The sequence below is a fragment of the Pelobates fuscus genome, chromosome 3, assembly GCF_036172605.1.
Source record: "Pelobates fuscus isolate aPelFus1 chromosome 3, aPelFus1.pri, whole genome shotgun sequence".
Classification (NCBI taxonomy): Eukaryota; Metazoa; Chordata; class Amphibia; order Anura; family Pelobatidae; genus Pelobates; species Pelobates fuscus.
This window is the reverse complement of record NC_086319.1, coordinates 408,075,415-408,093,116: the sequence shown is the minus strand read 5'-3', so window position 1 is coordinate 408,093,116 and position 17,702 is coordinate 408,075,415.

Sequence of the window (17,702 nt, the reverse complement as noted above, 5' to 3'; positions counted from 1 at the left end):
CCTTCTGTGCTTATCAGCGTGTTTCTTGAACAACATGGAATTATGTAGGAGAATTTGTCGAGTCTGATCCCACAACTTCCTCAAATTGGCAACATGAACATCAACCGACGGTACCCCTTGGGAAGGAGAAACCGAGGGAAGAATGGAAGGATGAAAGCCATAATTCATGAAGAAGGGACTGGAACGAGTAGAATCACAAACGAGATTATTGTGTGCAAACTCCGCCCAAGGAATCAAACCGACCCAATCGTCCTGGTGTTCAGAAACAAAACAACGCAAATATTGTTCAATCTTTTCATTGGTACGTTCAGCAGCTCCGTTAGACTGAGGGTGATAGGCAGAAGAAAATTTCAATTTGATGCCTAGTTGAGAACAGAAGGATCTCCAAAAACGTGAAACAAATTGGGAACCTCTATCGGAAACAATTTCGGAAGGTATCCCATGTAAGCGAAAAATCTCTCTCGCGAATATCTCCGCCAATTCAGGAGAAGTCGGGAGTTTAGTTAAGGGCACGAAATGAGCCATCTTAGTAAACCTATCAACCACCGTGAGGATCACAGTCTGTTTTTTAGAAACAGGCAAATCTACAATGAAGTCCATAGCCAAACAGGACCATGGTCTCTCTGGAATGTTCAAGGGATGTAACAACCCACATGGAAGCGTATGAGGTTGCTTAGTCTTCATACAGACCTCACATGCTCCGATGAAATCCCTAATATCCTTCCGTAAAGAAGGCCACCAGAAATCTTTAGAGATCAAGGAACATGTCTTGCGAATACCCGGATGCCCAGCCGCCTTACTGTTGTGAAAACACTGTAAGAGTTCCAGTTGGAGTTCAGGGGGAACGAAATGCCTTGCCCCAGGAGTCTGTCTAGGTGCCAGATGCTGCAACTTCATGATCTGACCAAGCAACGGAGAGTGAATCTTAAGACTCGTGTTGGCGATAATATTGCACCTGGGTACTATAGAAGACAAAACCGGCTCAGATATCGCAGAAGGTTCATATTGTCGAGACAAAGCATCGGCTTTAGAATTCTTAGAACCAGGTCTATAAGTGAGCACGTAATTGAAATGCGTGAGGAATAAAGACCAACGAGCTTGCCTGGAGGACAAGCGCTTGGCCTCCCCAATATAGGACAGGTTCTTGTGGTCTGTCAAAATAGTAACAGGATGTAAGGTGCCCTCCAATAAATGTCTCCACTCCTTTAAAGCCATGATAACTGCTAGTAGTTCCCTATCACCAATGTCATATCTGCTCTCAGGGCCTGATAGTTTCTTGGAAAAAAAAACACATGGATGTAAGGGCTTATCCACACCTAACCTTTGGGACAGGATAGCACCTATACCTGTCTCTGAGGCGTCTACCTCGAGTAGGAAAGGCAGAGTCGTATCAGGGTGAACTAAAATTGGTGCAGAAGCAAACAGTTCCTTGAGTGTTTTGAAGGCAAGAAGGGCTTCAGTAGACCAGTTCTTAGTGTCAGCCCCCTGTCTGGTCATATTGGTAATAGGAGCTATAATTGAAGAGTAACCCTTAATGAAGCGCCTATAATAGTTGGAGAATCCAATAAACCTCTGAATGGCCTTGAGGCCCCTGGGTAAAGGCCAATCCAAAATAGACTGGAGCTTATCCGGGTCCATCTTAAACCCTTCCCCAGAAATCACATAACCAAGAAAGTTTATCTGGGATTGGTCAAAGCTGCATTTCTCCAATTTGCAGTACAGGCCATGTTGAAGAAGCTTGCGCAATACCCTTCTGACTTGTCTGTGGTGAGTCTCAATCTCTCTAGAGTGTATAAGTATATCATCCAGATATACAATAACGCAGTCATGTTGAAATTCCCTAAGAACTTCATTGATCAGGTCCTGAAATACTGCCGGTGCATTACAGAGGCCAAAAGGCATTACTGTGTATTCATAGTGCCCATAACGGGTATTGAACGCCGTCATCCACTCGTGTCCCTGCTGAATTCTCACCAAGTTATACGCCCCTCTGAGATCTAACTTGGTGAAAATCTTGGAGCCTTTTAGACGATCAAAGAGCTCGGTAATCAAAGGAATTGGGTAGGCATTTCTAATGGTTATTTTGTTCAAACCTCGATAATCAATGCAAGGTCTTAGTGTACCATCCTTCTTTTTAACAAAAAAAAACCCAGCCCCGGCAGGAGAGGAGGATCTCCTAATGAATCCTTTTTCAAGGTTCTCACGAATATACTCCTCTAAGACTAAGTTCTCTTTAGTGGACAAAGGATATACATTACCCCTGGGGGGCATAGTACCAGGTAGTAGATTAATCTTACAATCAAAAGACCTGTGTGGAGGTAAAGTATCAGCATTCTTTTTGTCAAATACTGCCTTTAAATCCAGGTACAGGGGCGGTATTTGTACCTCTGTAGAGTAGGTAGAATTAATCGGTGTGTTAACTGCGCAAAGCGGTGACACTGTCCGTAAGCACCTGTCCTGACAACCCTGACCCCATGAGATTATCTCCCCTAATTCCCAATCAATAATAGGGTTATGTTTTTTTAACCAAGGGTACCCCAGGACTATGGGAACAGAAGGAGAAGAAATAAGCAATAAAGATATGTCTTCCTCGTGTAAGATACCAACAGTTAATTTAACGGGTATGGTTTCACGAAAAATAACAGGCTCAACTAAAGGTCTACCATCTATGGCCTCAACGGCCAAGGGTGTCTCCCTTAACTGGGATGGGATAGCGTGTTTGGTAACAAAAACTTGGTCGATAAAGCTCTCAGCCGCTCCGGAATCTATCAATGCCATAGTTTCTAGTACTCCCTTCTCCCAAGTTAAAGAAACGGGTAGCAGAAGCCTGTGATCTTTATAATTAAGATTAGAGGACAAAATAGAAACACCCAAGGCCTGTCCTCTAGAGAAACTTAGGTGCGAGCGTTTCCCGAGCGATTAGGACAATTTAGGCGTAAATGACCTCTGACTCCACAGTACATACACAACCCCTCCCTTCTCCTGTACTGTCTCTCCTCTTCTGAGAGGCGAGTATTGCCTATCTGCATAGGTTCTGGAAAAAGTGAGGTTGTGGATTCAGAACTTTGAAATGAAGGGGCTAGTTTAAAGGAAGGTCTACGGTTTCTCTCTCGAGTGTTCTGCCTCTCTCTTAAACGTTCGTCAATGCGAGAAATAAAAGAAATTAAATCCTCCAAATTTTCAGGAAGCTCTCTAGTAGCAACCTCGTCAAGGATTATGTCTGATAACCCGTTTAAAAATACATCTATATAAGCCTGTTCATTCCACTTAACCTCTGCCGCCAAGGACCTGAACTCTAGTGCATAATCCACAAGTGTTCGGTTTTCTTGTCTAAGGCGCAACAGTAATCTAGCTGCATTGACCTTTCTACCTGGAGGGTCAAAAGTTCTTCTGAAAGCAGCTACAAAGGCATTATAATTATATACTAACGGATTATCATTTTCCCACAATGGATTGGCCCATCTCAAAGCTTTCTCAACAAGTAATGTGATAATAAATCCAACCTTCGCCCTATCTGTAGGATAGGAGCGGGGTTGTAATTCGAAATGGATACCTATTTGGTTTAAGAAACCACGACACTTCTCTGGAGAACCACCATAACGTACAGGTGGAGTGATACGGGAAGAAGCACCTACAGTGGCTACCTCTAGACCTGAACTCACAGGAGAGATAGAAGTATTACGCATCTCCTCTGGTTGATTACCAGAACGAGATAGTAACGCCTGTAGTGCTAGAGCCATCTGGTCCATTCTGTGATCCATGGCGTCGAACCTAGAGTCAGAAGGACCAACCTGAGTGTTTGTACCTGCAGGATCCATTGGCCCTGTTGTAATGTCAGGATCGGGACAGGGATCCAACACGCAGAGTACAAACAGGTGGTAGGTACGTATACCGGACCTTAGAATGGCTGGACTTAACGTAAGGAGTAAGTAGAGAATGCTCTAGGAACAAGCCGAGGTCGAGGGAACGAGAGGACAGGTAAGCGAGAGCACTGAGTTGCGCCTTAGAGAGCACTGAGTGACTAGACAGGCTAGAACCACGACAGGGCAATGAGCAGATGCCGAAAGCCTTACTTTATACCTTGATTCTAGAGGGTAATCACGCCCCCGACGAGTCCTGATTAGTGCTCGGGACTTGACTGACAGGTCGACCCGGGTTGGCGTCATGACGTCGACTACTGAGCGTCGCGTCATATAAGGAAGTGGATCCCTCGCGGTCGGCTTGTAAATGGCCGAGAGAACCGCGAGGAACGGAAGAAACAACCCCTCTGGGAGGATAAACGTCTAAGTCTCTCACCTCCTCTGAGGTAGAGACTACAGGTACCCTGACAACTATATACCGATGTGACAGCACAAATAAAGTTGACAGGGTCAAACAACCCACGATTCAACATACATAACTGTACCCAACAAGGATGCCCCCTCTCCCCGCTGCTCTTTGTATTAACTCTTGAACCCCTCCTACAGGCAATCAGGGAACACCACGAAATTACAGGGGCTAGGATAGCAGACCAAGAATTCCTGGTTTCAGGATATGCGGACGACGTCCTCCTCACATTGACTAACCCCATCAATTCCATGCAAGCACTAATGCCCCTTCTGCGGACATATAGCGCACTATCAGGATACAGGGTTAACATGGAGAAATCCAGCACCCTCCCACTTATCCTCACACAAAATGAGATCACCCGAATCACCTCAGACTACTACATACGCATATCACCCACCTATCTCTCTTACCTCGGCATTAAATTACCGGCGGACACCACGGCACTTCACAAACTAAATTATACCCCCATAATCACCAAACTTATAGCGGACATGGAGACCTGGGTGGACAAGCCAATATCATGGATCGGGAGGATTCATTCGGTCAAGATGAACATCCTACCCGGTATCCTCTTCTTGTTTCAGGCCCTGCCCATCCCCATAACAAAGCATGATCTAAAGCCATTGCAGCGGACTATTGATCACTTCATTTGGCACAACAAGAGACACAGAGTAGCCCGCAATATACTATACCGTCCCAAAGCGAGAGGAGCATGATCTAAAGCCATTGCAGCGGACTATTGATCACTTCATTTGGCACAACAAGAGACACAGAGTAGCCCGCAATATACTATACCGTCCCAAAGCGAGAGGAGGCCTAGGCCTACCACACCTGCATTTCTATTACATTGCAGCCCACCTGACGCAAATAGCAATGTGGCATACCCCCCAGAAACCAGGAGGTGGGTCGACCTGGAATCTCTGATCATGAAATTAGATCTTCCACAGTTCTACATATGGACCCCGAAAGAGCACAGAGCACTCCTGAGGACCACTTGCCCAGCCATCACAAACTCGATCCAAATATGGGACAAATACGCCATAAAATACGAACTAACAGCAGTAACTTCCCCCCTCACTCCCATATACCGAAACAGGGCATTTGCCCCAGGCATGAGACCAAGGGATTTCAAAGGCCTAGAAAGGGCCGACCTACAACGAGCCCACCAACTGTACACAGGCGACACAATAATTCCTTTCATGGAATTACAAACTAGAACAACACAGAACAGGGTAGTACTAGCGCTAATTTGCAAAGTGTAGAAAACGAATGAGCAGCTTTAACACCAAGTTCTTATCTTTAAGAGTAGGTCTAGTGGTAGTGTGCTGGTGAAGCGCTATAGAATATTTAATTATAACAGTTGTGGATTCTAATTGTAATATTAACAATTTGTGAATAAACTTTAAAGTGTAAGTATATATATAAACAGTACCTTTTAGGTATACACAAAGGTGTCCTAAGTTGGTAATCAATACCTTTTAGGTATACACAAAGGTGTCCTAAGTTGGTAATCAATACCTTAAAAAAAACAGAATATACCAAACATAGTGTAAACTGTGACAAAATAAAAATAAATTTAAATTAAGAGTGAAAAATTCCCACTCACACTTTGGAGAGCTAATAGTGTATAGCTCAATTTGATCGCCCGTGGGGTCCGTGAAGGCGACCCTATCCCTTCTTTTTACTGGATATTGCTTTCTTGAATCTCTGAAATGTTGAAACATATATATGGTGCAGTACCGTATGGTTCCAAATACGTATAAAAGAAGAACAGGTTTGTACTTACAGACACAGAGCCATCCACATCGGCTCTGATCAAGGGTATATGTGGTTAAGGACCACACACCTTCTTTAAAAGAGCAGGAACAATGCCAACAGTGTTATAAAAATATAAGTATATTTATTCACATAAGACTATTTGTAACAGTATAAAAAACTATATATAACAATATAAAAACACTGAATAGGCATATAAAAAGTCCAAATAAATAAAGACCGGTATTCTCCAAGCTCCAGGACGCGTTTCGCTATAACAGCTTCTTCAACGGGATAAAAAAGTCTCTATTTCTTCTTTGGGACCAGTTCCTGCTTTTATACCTCTTTAAAAGTCCAATCCTTGATTATGAGTCCGTGATTCCGCGGGCTTTCTCCATGGAAACGGTGACGCCCTGCGATTCACGTCTCGTTTTCATTTATTTCCGGGTTTTCGCATCACTTCCGGTCACGTGTCACTCGGCCGATACGTCATGCGTTCCACCTTGCGGTTCACTCGGCCGATACCCGGAAGTGTGTGATATCATTATACAGCATTGGGAGATAGATGTGGGATATTAATTAAACGCATCAATTCATAACGATAGAAGTCATTTCTTTTTGTTCCTCTCAATAAGGGGAATAATAATTGCTTATTGAATCTTGTCGTGAAAAAGGAATAGGTATATTTGATTTCTATCTCTCTAATACATAGAGCCATAAATCTATTACAGAAAAATTAATTATAATACAGAAAAATTCAGAAAAATTCATAGGAGATCTAATGTGGCAACTGGGAAAATGAATCATAAAAATATAAACAGGACCATAAGGTGCATAAATACTTCCATAGGGGGTCCTAGCTATAAGCAGCAAGAGGGGGCATATGTTAATATATCTATTGAGTAAAATTTACAATATCAAAGCTTAAAAAAAAAAAGGCATACAAAGACCCAAGTGAAAATACATCATAAGAACGATATCCCCATACATTTGAAATAAAACATATATCTATTTTAAAAAATGGCACATCTCAAAGTCCGTGTTAAGACCATATGGGATGAGCGTGTTTAACTTAAAAATCCATTCCATCTCGTTCTTACTCATTCTTGTATCGAAATTTCCTCCTCTCCAATCTCTTTCTAGTTTTTTAATCGCAAAAAATTGGGTACCAGCTGTTTCACAATTATGGTGGATTTTGTAGTGGGCCGAGACGCTATGGTTCTCAAACCCTTTAGATATGTTCCTTCCATGTTCTTCAATTCTTATATGTAATGCCCTTGTGGTTTTACCTATATATTGTAAACCACAAGGGCATACCACGCAATAAATGAGGTTGTTAGAATGGCAAGTAAGGAGTTCTTTAATTTTATATTTAGTTCCGTCTTTGCTAAAAAAATGATTTATATGTCTCTTTTTGCTGGTAGTTCTTTTACATGCTAGACAGCTTCCACATCCAAAAAAACCCTTATCTAAATTTAAAAATGTGTCATTAGTTTTTCTTTCTTTTAGGAAGCTGGATGTAAGTGCCGTGCATAAATTATTCACTCCTCTGTGTATGAATCTGGGTCTTTCAGGAAGGAAGGTTTTTGCTGTAGGGTCTTGAAGGAGAATGGGCCAGAATTTGGAAATAATATTTCTGACTTTATGATTTTGTGTGCTATAGTTGCATATAAAGGGAATTTCTTTGAGTTCATTATCCTTTTTCTCTTTGTATTTTAAAAGCTTCTCCCTCTCCATTGTTTTTACTTCTTTTCTAGCATCCTCCAATTTAGTTTCCTCATAGCCTTTCTCTATAAATTCTTGTTTAATCTTATTTGATTGGGTCTCAAAGGTGGTAAGATCAGTGCAATTCCTGCGGATACGCAGGAATTGTCCTCTAGGGGCATTCTCGAGCCAGGGGGCAAAATGACAACTTTCCCTACCTATGAAACTATTAGCTTCTACAGTTTTAAAGTGATTTCTAGTCTTAATGCTTCCATCTTCTATGTATATCTGTAAATCCAGAAATATAATTTCCGATTTGCTCCAGTTGTTGGTGAGTGCTATCCCCCATGTGTTATTATTAAGAAAGTTTAAAAATGTCATTAAATCTCCTTCCTCTCCTTCCCAAATGAAAAAAATGTCATCAATGTACCGGCCATAGGTGACCAAGTTTTGCCTCCAGCCATGCTGGCCATAGATAAACTCTTCCTCCCAATGGGCCATAAATAAATTCGCATAGCTGGGGGCAAACTTGGTCCCCATGTCCGTACCATTGATCTGGAGATAGAATTCCTCTCCATACCAGAAAAAGTTATTCTTTAGGATTAAATCCATACCTTCTAAAATATATTCTATTTTGATGCTTGTTAGATCTGAGGAATTGGTTAAAAAGAATCTAGTTGCATTACACCCGTAACTATGTGGGATATTACTGTAAAGGGCCGTAACATCACTAGTGACTAAAAAGCAATTCGAGCTCCAAGAGCATTCCTTTAAAATATTTAAAATAGAAATGGTGTCTTTAATGTATGAGGTAGTTTTCTTAACGAGGGGTTGGAGGTGAATGTCTACATAATGGGATAATCTACTTGATATTGAGTCTATTCCTGCTACAATGGGTCTCCCTGGGGGATTACTTACATCTTTATGAACTTTTGGTAAAAAATAAAATACAGGAATGTTTGGATATTTAATATTTAAAAAGTCGAATTCTTTTTCATTTAGTATTTGTAACTCTTTTCCTTTATTAAAAAATTTTAAAAAGTTTTGATTCATATTTTTACTGGGGTTATAATTAAGTTTTTGATATGTATGTCCATCTAGTAATAGTCTTTCGGCCTCTTTGCAGTATAGCTCTTTAGACATTAAGACTATCCCCCCTCCCTTATCTGCCGGCTTAATGACCAGGTCAGTATCTGATTTTAAATCTTTCAAGGCTTGTCTTTCTTGCATAGTAAGGTTATAATTGAAATTATCTTTTTTCTCCAATTTTTTGATTTCCGTCATTACCATGGTTTCAAATGTAATAATTTTTTCAGAAATCATTTGTTTTGGATAAAATTTAGATTTTTCTTTTAGTCTAGTATATCTTATTTCCTCCTCTTGATTATATTGTCGTTCTATAGGGTTTTTAGCAAAGTATTTTTTTAGACATACATTTCTTTTAAATTTATTTAGGTCTATATAAAATTCAAACTGGTTCAGAGGTTTATTAGGGGCAAATTTTAGGCCTTTCGTTAGCACTTTTTTGTGATGTTCTGTTAAAAATTTTTGGCTTAAATTAAAGATCCCCTTTATGGGATCTGATTTCTTTGTGGCCTCTCTCGTTTTTCCTTTTTGGATATGTTTTCCTCCTCTAGTTCCTCTATACTCGAATTTCTTTGTCTTTTGTAGGGTGTCGTGATGTTTGAGGTGTCTTCCCTTTTGTGCCTCTCTTTTCCCCTGCTCCTCCAAAAATCCTGATCCTCAAATTCATCTAGGGTTAGGAATCTATTGTGTGTGGGTAGAGGTTCTCTCCTTTTCAAAAAATGGGCAGGTTCTTGATATGGGGACCCATTCTCAATTTCCCTCCTTACAATTCTCTCCTTTGGTCTTACATCTTTGAAAAAAGGTCTCCTTTCATTTCTCTCCCTCGATCTCTCTTCATATACTGGTCTTTTTCTATAGTTCGTTCTTTCCCATGGTTTTGCATCGTATGTTACTCTCCTTTCATCCTTTTCTCTCCCATAGTCAACCCTATTTTGATATCTTTCTTTGTTCTGGGCATATCATGTTCTGGGTCTGTCCCAATTGCTTAAACGGGTTTGTCCATAATTGTCATTATATCTTTGGTTATATGATTTATTCTCCCTATATTTAGGATATATTATTTTTTCCCTATCATCTCTTAGATTGTCTGAATTTGATCTCTCATTCGGGTATTCTTTAGGATTTTTTAGGTTTTCTCTTGTTTCTGAATCCTTATTTTGATAACTGTATTTAGAAAATGTTCTGACTTGATTAAGCTTATAGTCTCTCGTGTCTCTTATATATTTATTCTTTTTTATATTGATAACTTCTTTTTCTAATTTATCTAAACTTTCTTTAATTTCCAGTGTCATACAATCGAATTGTTCTTGATTTAGTTTGTTAAGAATAGCATTTTGGCTTCTATTTATCTCTAAATCTAGTTCTTTAAGGTATTCTTTTCTTCTTTTTATAATCAGGTTCATAGAGGTTATCGAAAAGTTTTCAAGCATACAGTTCCATTCCTCCATGAAACTCGTAACGTCTTTATCAAATGTGGGGGTTTTAAAGTATCTTAAGCCTCTTGGGGTGATACCTTCTTTTAAATATTTTTCCAATGTTGCTATTTCCCACTTTATTTTAAGTTCTTTCTGTAATAGTTTTTCTAAATGTTCGTCATTATTGTATGTTATTTTTTGTCTAATCGATTGTGAATCTGACCATTTGGCTATTTCTGTCTCCATATCCATATATGTTTTATTTCTAGTATCAAATAGTGACATATTAAATCTCGCAGCAGCTAAGTACAGCAGGTAAAAAGATAAGAAAAAAGTACCTAAAATAGAAGTGCAAACAGAACAGGGTAGTACTAGCGCTAATTTGCAAAGTGTAGAAAACGAATGAGCAGCTTTAACACCAAGTTCTTATCTTTAAGAGTAGGTCTAGTGGTAGTGTGCTGGTGAAGCGCTATAGAATATTTAATTATAACAGTTGTGGATTCTAATTGTAATATTAACAATTTGTGAATAAACTTTAAAGTGTAAGTATATATATAAACAGTACCTTTTAGGTATACACAAAGGTGTCCTAAGTTGGTAATCAATACCTTTTAGGTATACACAAAGGTGTCCTAAGTTGGTAATCAATACCTTAAAAAAAACAGAATATACCAAACATAGTGTAAACTGTGACAAAATTAAAATAAATTTAAATTAAGAGTGAAAAATTCCCACTCACACTTTGGAGAGCTAATAGTGTATAGCTCAATTTGATCGCCCGTGGGGTCCGTGAAGGCGACCCTATCCCTTCTTTTTACTGGATATTGCTTTCTTGAATCTCTGAAATGTTGAAACATATATATGGTGCAGTACCGTATGGTTCCAAATACGTATAAAAGAAGAACAGGTTTGTACTTACAGACACAGAGCCATCCACATCGGCTCTGATCAAGGGTATATGTGGTTAAGGACCACACACCTTCTTTAAAAGAGCAGGAACAATGCCAACAGTGTTATAAAAATATAAGTATATTTATTCACATAAGACTATTTGTAACAGTATAAAAAACTATATATAACAATATAAAAACACTGAATAGGCATATAAAAAGTCCAAATAAATAAAGACCGGTATTCTCCAAGCTCCAGGACGCGTTTCGCTATAACAGCTTCTTCAACGGGATAAAAAAGTCTCTATTTCTTCTTTGGGACCAGTTCCTGCTTTTATACCTCTTTAAAAGTCCAATCCTTGATTATGAGTCCGTGATTCCGCGGGCTTTCTCCCTGGAAACGGTGACGCCCTGCGATTCACGTCTCGTTTTCATTTATTTCCGGGTTTTTGCATCACTTCCGGTCACGTGTCACTCGGCCGATACGTCATGCGTTCCACCTTGCGGTTCACTCGGCCGATACCCGGAAGTGTGTGATATCATTATACAGCATTGGGAGATAGATGTGGGATATTAATTAAACGCATCAATTCATAACGATAGAAGTCATGTCTTTTTGTTCCTCTCAATAAGGGGAATAATAATTGCTTATTGAATCTTGTCGTGAAAAAGGAATAGGTATATTTGATTTCTATCTCTCTAATACATAGAGCCATAAATCTATTACAGAAAAATTAATTATAATACAGAAAAATTCAGAAAAATTCACAGGAGATCTAATGTGGCAACTGGGAAAATGAATCATAAAAATATAAACAGGACCATAAGGTGCATAAATACTTCCATAGGGGGTCCTAGCTATAAGCAGCAAGAGGGGGCATTTGTTAATATATCTATTGAGTAAAATTTACAATATCAAAGCTTAAAAAAAAAAAGGCATACAAAGACCCAAGTGAAAATACATCATAAGAACGATATCCCCATACATTTGAAATAAAACATATATCTATTTTAAAAAATGGCACATCTCAAAGTCCGTGTTAAGACCATATGGGATGAGCGTGTTTAACTTAAAAATCCATTCCATCTTGTTCTTACTCATTCTTGTATCGAAATTTCCTCCTCTCCAATCTCTTTCTAGTTTTTTAATCGCAAAAAATTGGGTACCAGCTGTTTCACAATTATGGTGGATTTTGTAGTGGGCCGAGACGCTATGGTTCTCAAACCCTTTAGATATGTTCCTTCCATGTTCTTCAATTCTTATATGTAATGCCCTTGTGGTTTTACCTATATATTGTAAACCACAAGGGCATACCACGCAATAAATGAGGTTGTTAGAATGGCAAGTAAGGAGTTCTTTAATTTTATATTTAGTTCCGTCTTTGCTAAAAAAATGATTTATATGTCTCTTTTTGCTGGTAGTTCTTTTACATGCTAGACAGCTTCCACATCCAAAAAAAACCTTATCTAAATTTAAAAATGTGTCATTAGTTTTTCTTTCTTTTAGGAAGCTGGATGTAAGTGCCGTGCATAAATTATTCACTCCTCTGTGTATGAATCTGGGTCTTTCAGGAAGGAAGGTTTTTGCTGTAGGGTCTTGAAGGAGAATGGGCCAGAATTTGGAAATAATATTTCTGACTTTATGATTTTGTGTGCTATAGTTGCATATAAAGGGAATTTCTTTGAGTTCATTATCCTTTTTCTCTTTGTATTTTAAAAGCTTCTCCCTCTCCATTGTTTTTACTTCTTTTCTAGCATCCTCCAATTTCGTTTCCTCATAGCCTTTCTCTATAAATTCTTGTTTAATCTTATTTGATTGGGTCTCAAAGGTGGTAAGATCAGTGCAATTCCTGCGGATACGCAGGAATTGTCCTCTAGGGGCATTCTCGAGCCAGGGGGCAAAATGACAACTTTCCCTACCTATGAAACTATTAGCTTCTACAGTTTTAAAGTGATTTCTAGTCTTAATGCTTCCATCTTCTATGTATATCTGTAAATCCAGAAATATAATTTCCGATTTGCTCCAGTTGTTGGTGAGTGCTATCCCCCATGTGTTATTATTAAGAAAGTTTAAAAATGTCATTAAATCTCCTTCCTCTCCTTCCCAAATGAAAAAAATGTCATCAATGTACCGGCCATAGGTGACCAAGTTTTGCCTCCAGCCATGCTGGCCATAGATAAACTCTTCCTCCCAATGGGCCATAAATAAATTCGCATAGCTGGGGGCAAACTTGGTCCCCATGGCCGTACCATTGATCTGGAGATAGAATTCCTCTCCATACCAGAAAAAGTTATTCTTTAGGATTAAATCCATACCTTCTAAAATATATTCTATTTTGATGCTTGTTAGATCTGAGGAATTGGTTAAAAAGAATCTAGTTGCATTACACCCGTAACTATGTGGGATATTACTGTAAAGGGCCGTAACATCACTAGTGACTAAAAAGCAATTCGAGCTCCAAGAGCATTCCTTTAAAATATTTAAAATAGAAATGGTGTCTTTAATGTATGAGGTAGTTTTCTTAACGAGGGGTTGGAGGTGAATGTCTACATAATGGGATAATCTACTTGATATTGAGTCTATTCCTGCTACAATGGGTCTCCCTGGGGGATTACTTACATCTTTATGAACTTTTGGTAAAAAATAAAATACAGGAATGTTTGGATATTTAATATTTAAAAAGTCGAATTCTTTTTCATTTAGTATTTGTAACTCTTTTCCTTTATTAAAAATTTTTAAAAAGTTTTGATTCATATTTTTACTGGGGTTATAATTAAGTTTTTGATATGTATGTCCATCTAGTAATAGTCTTTCGGCCTCTTTGCAGTATAGCTCTTTAGACATTAAGACTATCCCCCCTCCCTTATCTGCCGGCTTAATGACCAGGTCAGTATCTGATTTTAAATCTTTCAAGGCTTGTCTTTCTTGCATAGTAAGGTTATAATTGAAATTATCTTTTTTCTCCAATTTTTTGATTTCCGTCATTACCATGGTTTCAAATGTAATAATTTTTTCAGAAATCATTTGTTTTGGATAAAATTTAGATTTTTCTTTTAGTCTAGTATATCTTATTTCCTCCTCTTGATTATATTGTCGTTCTATAGGGTTTTTAGCAAAGTATTTTTTTAGACATACATTTCTTTTAAATTTATTTAGGTCTATATAAAATTCAAACTGGTTCAGAGGTTTATTAGGGGCAAATTTTAGGCCTTTCGTTAGCACTTTTTTGTGATGTTCTGTTAAAAATTTTTGGCTTAAATTAAAGATCCCCTTTATGGGATCTGATTTCTTTGTGGCCTCTCTCGTTTTTCCTTTTTGGATATGTTTTCCTCCTCTAGTTCCTCTATACTCGAATTTCTTTGTCTTTTGTAGGGTGTCGTGATGTTTGAGGTGTCTTCCCTTTTGTGCCTCTCTTTTCCCCTGCTCCTCCAAAAATCCTGATCCTCAAATTCATCTAGGGTTAGGAATCTCTTGTGTGTGGGTAGAGGTTCTCTCCTTTTCAAAAAATGGGCAGGTTCTTGATATGGGGACCCATTCTCAATTTCCCTCCTTACAATTCTCTCCTTTGGTCTTACATCTTTGAAAAAAGGTCTCCTTTCATTTCTCTCCCTCGATCTCTCTTCATATACTGGTCTTTTTCTATAGTTCGTTCTTTCCCATGGTTTTGCATCGTATGTTACTCTCCTTTCATCCTTTTCTCTCCCATAGTCAACCCTATTTTGATATCTTTCTTTGTTCTGGGCATATCATGTTCTGGGTCTGTCCCAATTGCTTAAACGGGTTTGTCCATAATTGTCATTATATCTTTGGTTATATGATTTATTCTCCCTATATTTAGGATATATTCTTTTTTCCCTATCATCTCTTAGATTGTCTGAATTTGATCTCTCATTCGGGTATTCTTTAGGATTTTTTAGGTTTTCTCTTGTTTCTGAATCCTTATTTTGATAACTGTATTTAGAAAATGTTCTGACTTGATTAAGCTTATAGTCTCTCGTGTCTCTTATATATTTATTCTTTTTTATATTGATAACTTCTTTTTCTAATTTATCTAAACTTTCTTTAATTTCCAGTGTCATACAATCGAATTGTTCTTGATTTAGTTTGTTAAGAATAGCATTTTGGCTTCTATTTATCTCTAAATCTAGTTCTTTAAGGTATTCTTTTCTTCTTTTTATAATCAGGTTCATAGAGGTTATCGAAAAGTTTTCAAGCATACAGTTCCATTCCTCCATGAAACTCGTAACGTCTTTATCAAATGTGGGGGTTTTAAAGTATCTTAAGCCTCTTGGGGTGATACCTTCTTTTAAATATTTTTCCAATGTTGCTATTTCCCACTTTATTTTAAGTTCTTTCTGTAATAGTTTTTCTAAATGTTCGTCATTATTGTATGTTATTTTTTGTCTAATCGATTGTGAATCTGACCATTTGGCTATTTCTGTCTCCATATCCATATATGTTTTATTTCTAGTATCAAATAGTGACATATTAAATCTCGCAGCAGCTAAGTACAGCAGGTAAAAAGATAAGAAAAAAGTACCTAAAATAGAAGTGCAAACAGAACAGGGTAGTACTAGCGCTAATTTGCAAAGTGTAGAAAACGAATGAGCAGCTTTAACACCAAGTTCTTATCTTTAAGAGTAGGTCTAGTGGTAGTGTGCTGGTGAAGCGCTATAGAATATTTAATTATAACAGTTGTGGATTCTAATTGTAATATTAACAATTTGTGAATAAACTTTAAAGTGTAAGTATATATATAAACAGTACCTTTTAGGTATACACAAAGGTGTCCTAAGTTGGTAATCAATACCTTTTAGGTATACACAAAGGTGTCCTAAGTTGGTAATCAATACCTTAAAAAAAACAGAATATACCAAACATAGTGTAAACTGTGACAAAATTAAAATAAATTTAAATTAAGAGTGAAAAATTCCCACTCACACTTTGGAGAGCTAATAGTGTATAGCTCAATTTGATCGCCCGTGGGGTCCGTGAAGGCGACCCTATCCCTTCTTTTTACTGGATATTGCTTTCTTGAATCTCTGAAATGTTGAAACATATATATGGTGCAGTACCGTATGGTTCCAAATACGTATAAAAGAAGAACAGGTTTGTACTTACAGACACAGAGCCATCCACATCGGCTCTGATCAAGGGTATATGTGGTTAAGGACCACACACCTTCTTTAAAAGAGCAGGAACAATGCCAACAGTGTTATAAAAATATAAGTATATTTATTCACATAAGACTATTTGTAACAGTATAAAAAACTATATATAACAATATAAAAACACTGAATAGGCATATAAAAAGTCCAAATAAATAAAGACCGGTATTCTCCAAGCTCCAGGACGCGTTTCGCTATAACAGCTTCTTCAACGGGATAAAAAAGTCTCTATTTCTTCTTTGGGACCAGTTCCTGCTTTTATACCTCTTTAAAAGTCCAATCCTTGATTATGAGTCCGTGATTCCGCGGGCTTTCTCCCTGGAAACGGTGACGCCCTGCGATTCACGTCTCGTTTTCATTTATTTCCGGGTTTTCGCATCACTTCCGGTCACGTGTCACTCGGCCGATACGTCATGCGTTCCACCTTGCGGTTCACTCGGCCGATACCCGGAAGTGTGTGATATCATTATACAGCATTGGGAGATAGATGTGGGATATTAATTAAACGCATCAATTCATAACGATAGAAGTCATGTCTTTTTGTTCCTCTCAATAAGGGGAATAATAATTGCTTATTGAATCTTGTCGTGAAAAAGGAATAGGTATATTTGATTTCTATCTCTCTAATACATAGAGCCATAAATCTATTACAGAAAAATTAATTATAATACAGAAAAATTCAGAAAAATTCACAGGAGATCTAATGTGGCAACTGGGAAAATGAATCATAAAAATATAAACAGGACCATAAGGTGCATAAATACTTCCATAGGGGGTCCTAGCTATAAGCAGCAAGAGGGGGCATTTGTTAATATATCTATTGAGTAAAATTTACAATATCAAAGCTTAAAAAAAAAAGGCATACAAAGACCCAAGTGAAAATACATCATAAGAACGATATCCCCATACATTTGAAATAAAACATATATCTATTTTAAAAAATGGCACATCTCAAAGTCCGTGTTAAGACCATATGGGATGAGCGTGTTTAACTTAAAAATCCATTCCATCTCGTTCTTACTCATTCTTGTATCGAAATTTCCTCCTCTCCAATCTCTTTCTAGTTTTTTAATCGCAAAAAATTGGGTACCAGCTGTTTCACAATTATGGTGGATTTTGTAGTGGGCCGAGACGCTATGGTTCTCAAACCCTTTAGATATGTTCCTTCCATGTTCTTCAATTCTTATATGTAATGCCCTTGTGGTTTTACCTATATATTGTAAACCACAAGGGCATACCACGCAATAAATGAGGTTGTTAGAATGGCAAGTAAGGAGTTCTTTAATTTTATATTTAGTTCCGTCTTTGCTAAAAAAATGATTTATATGTCTCTTTTTGCTGGTAGTTCTTTTAC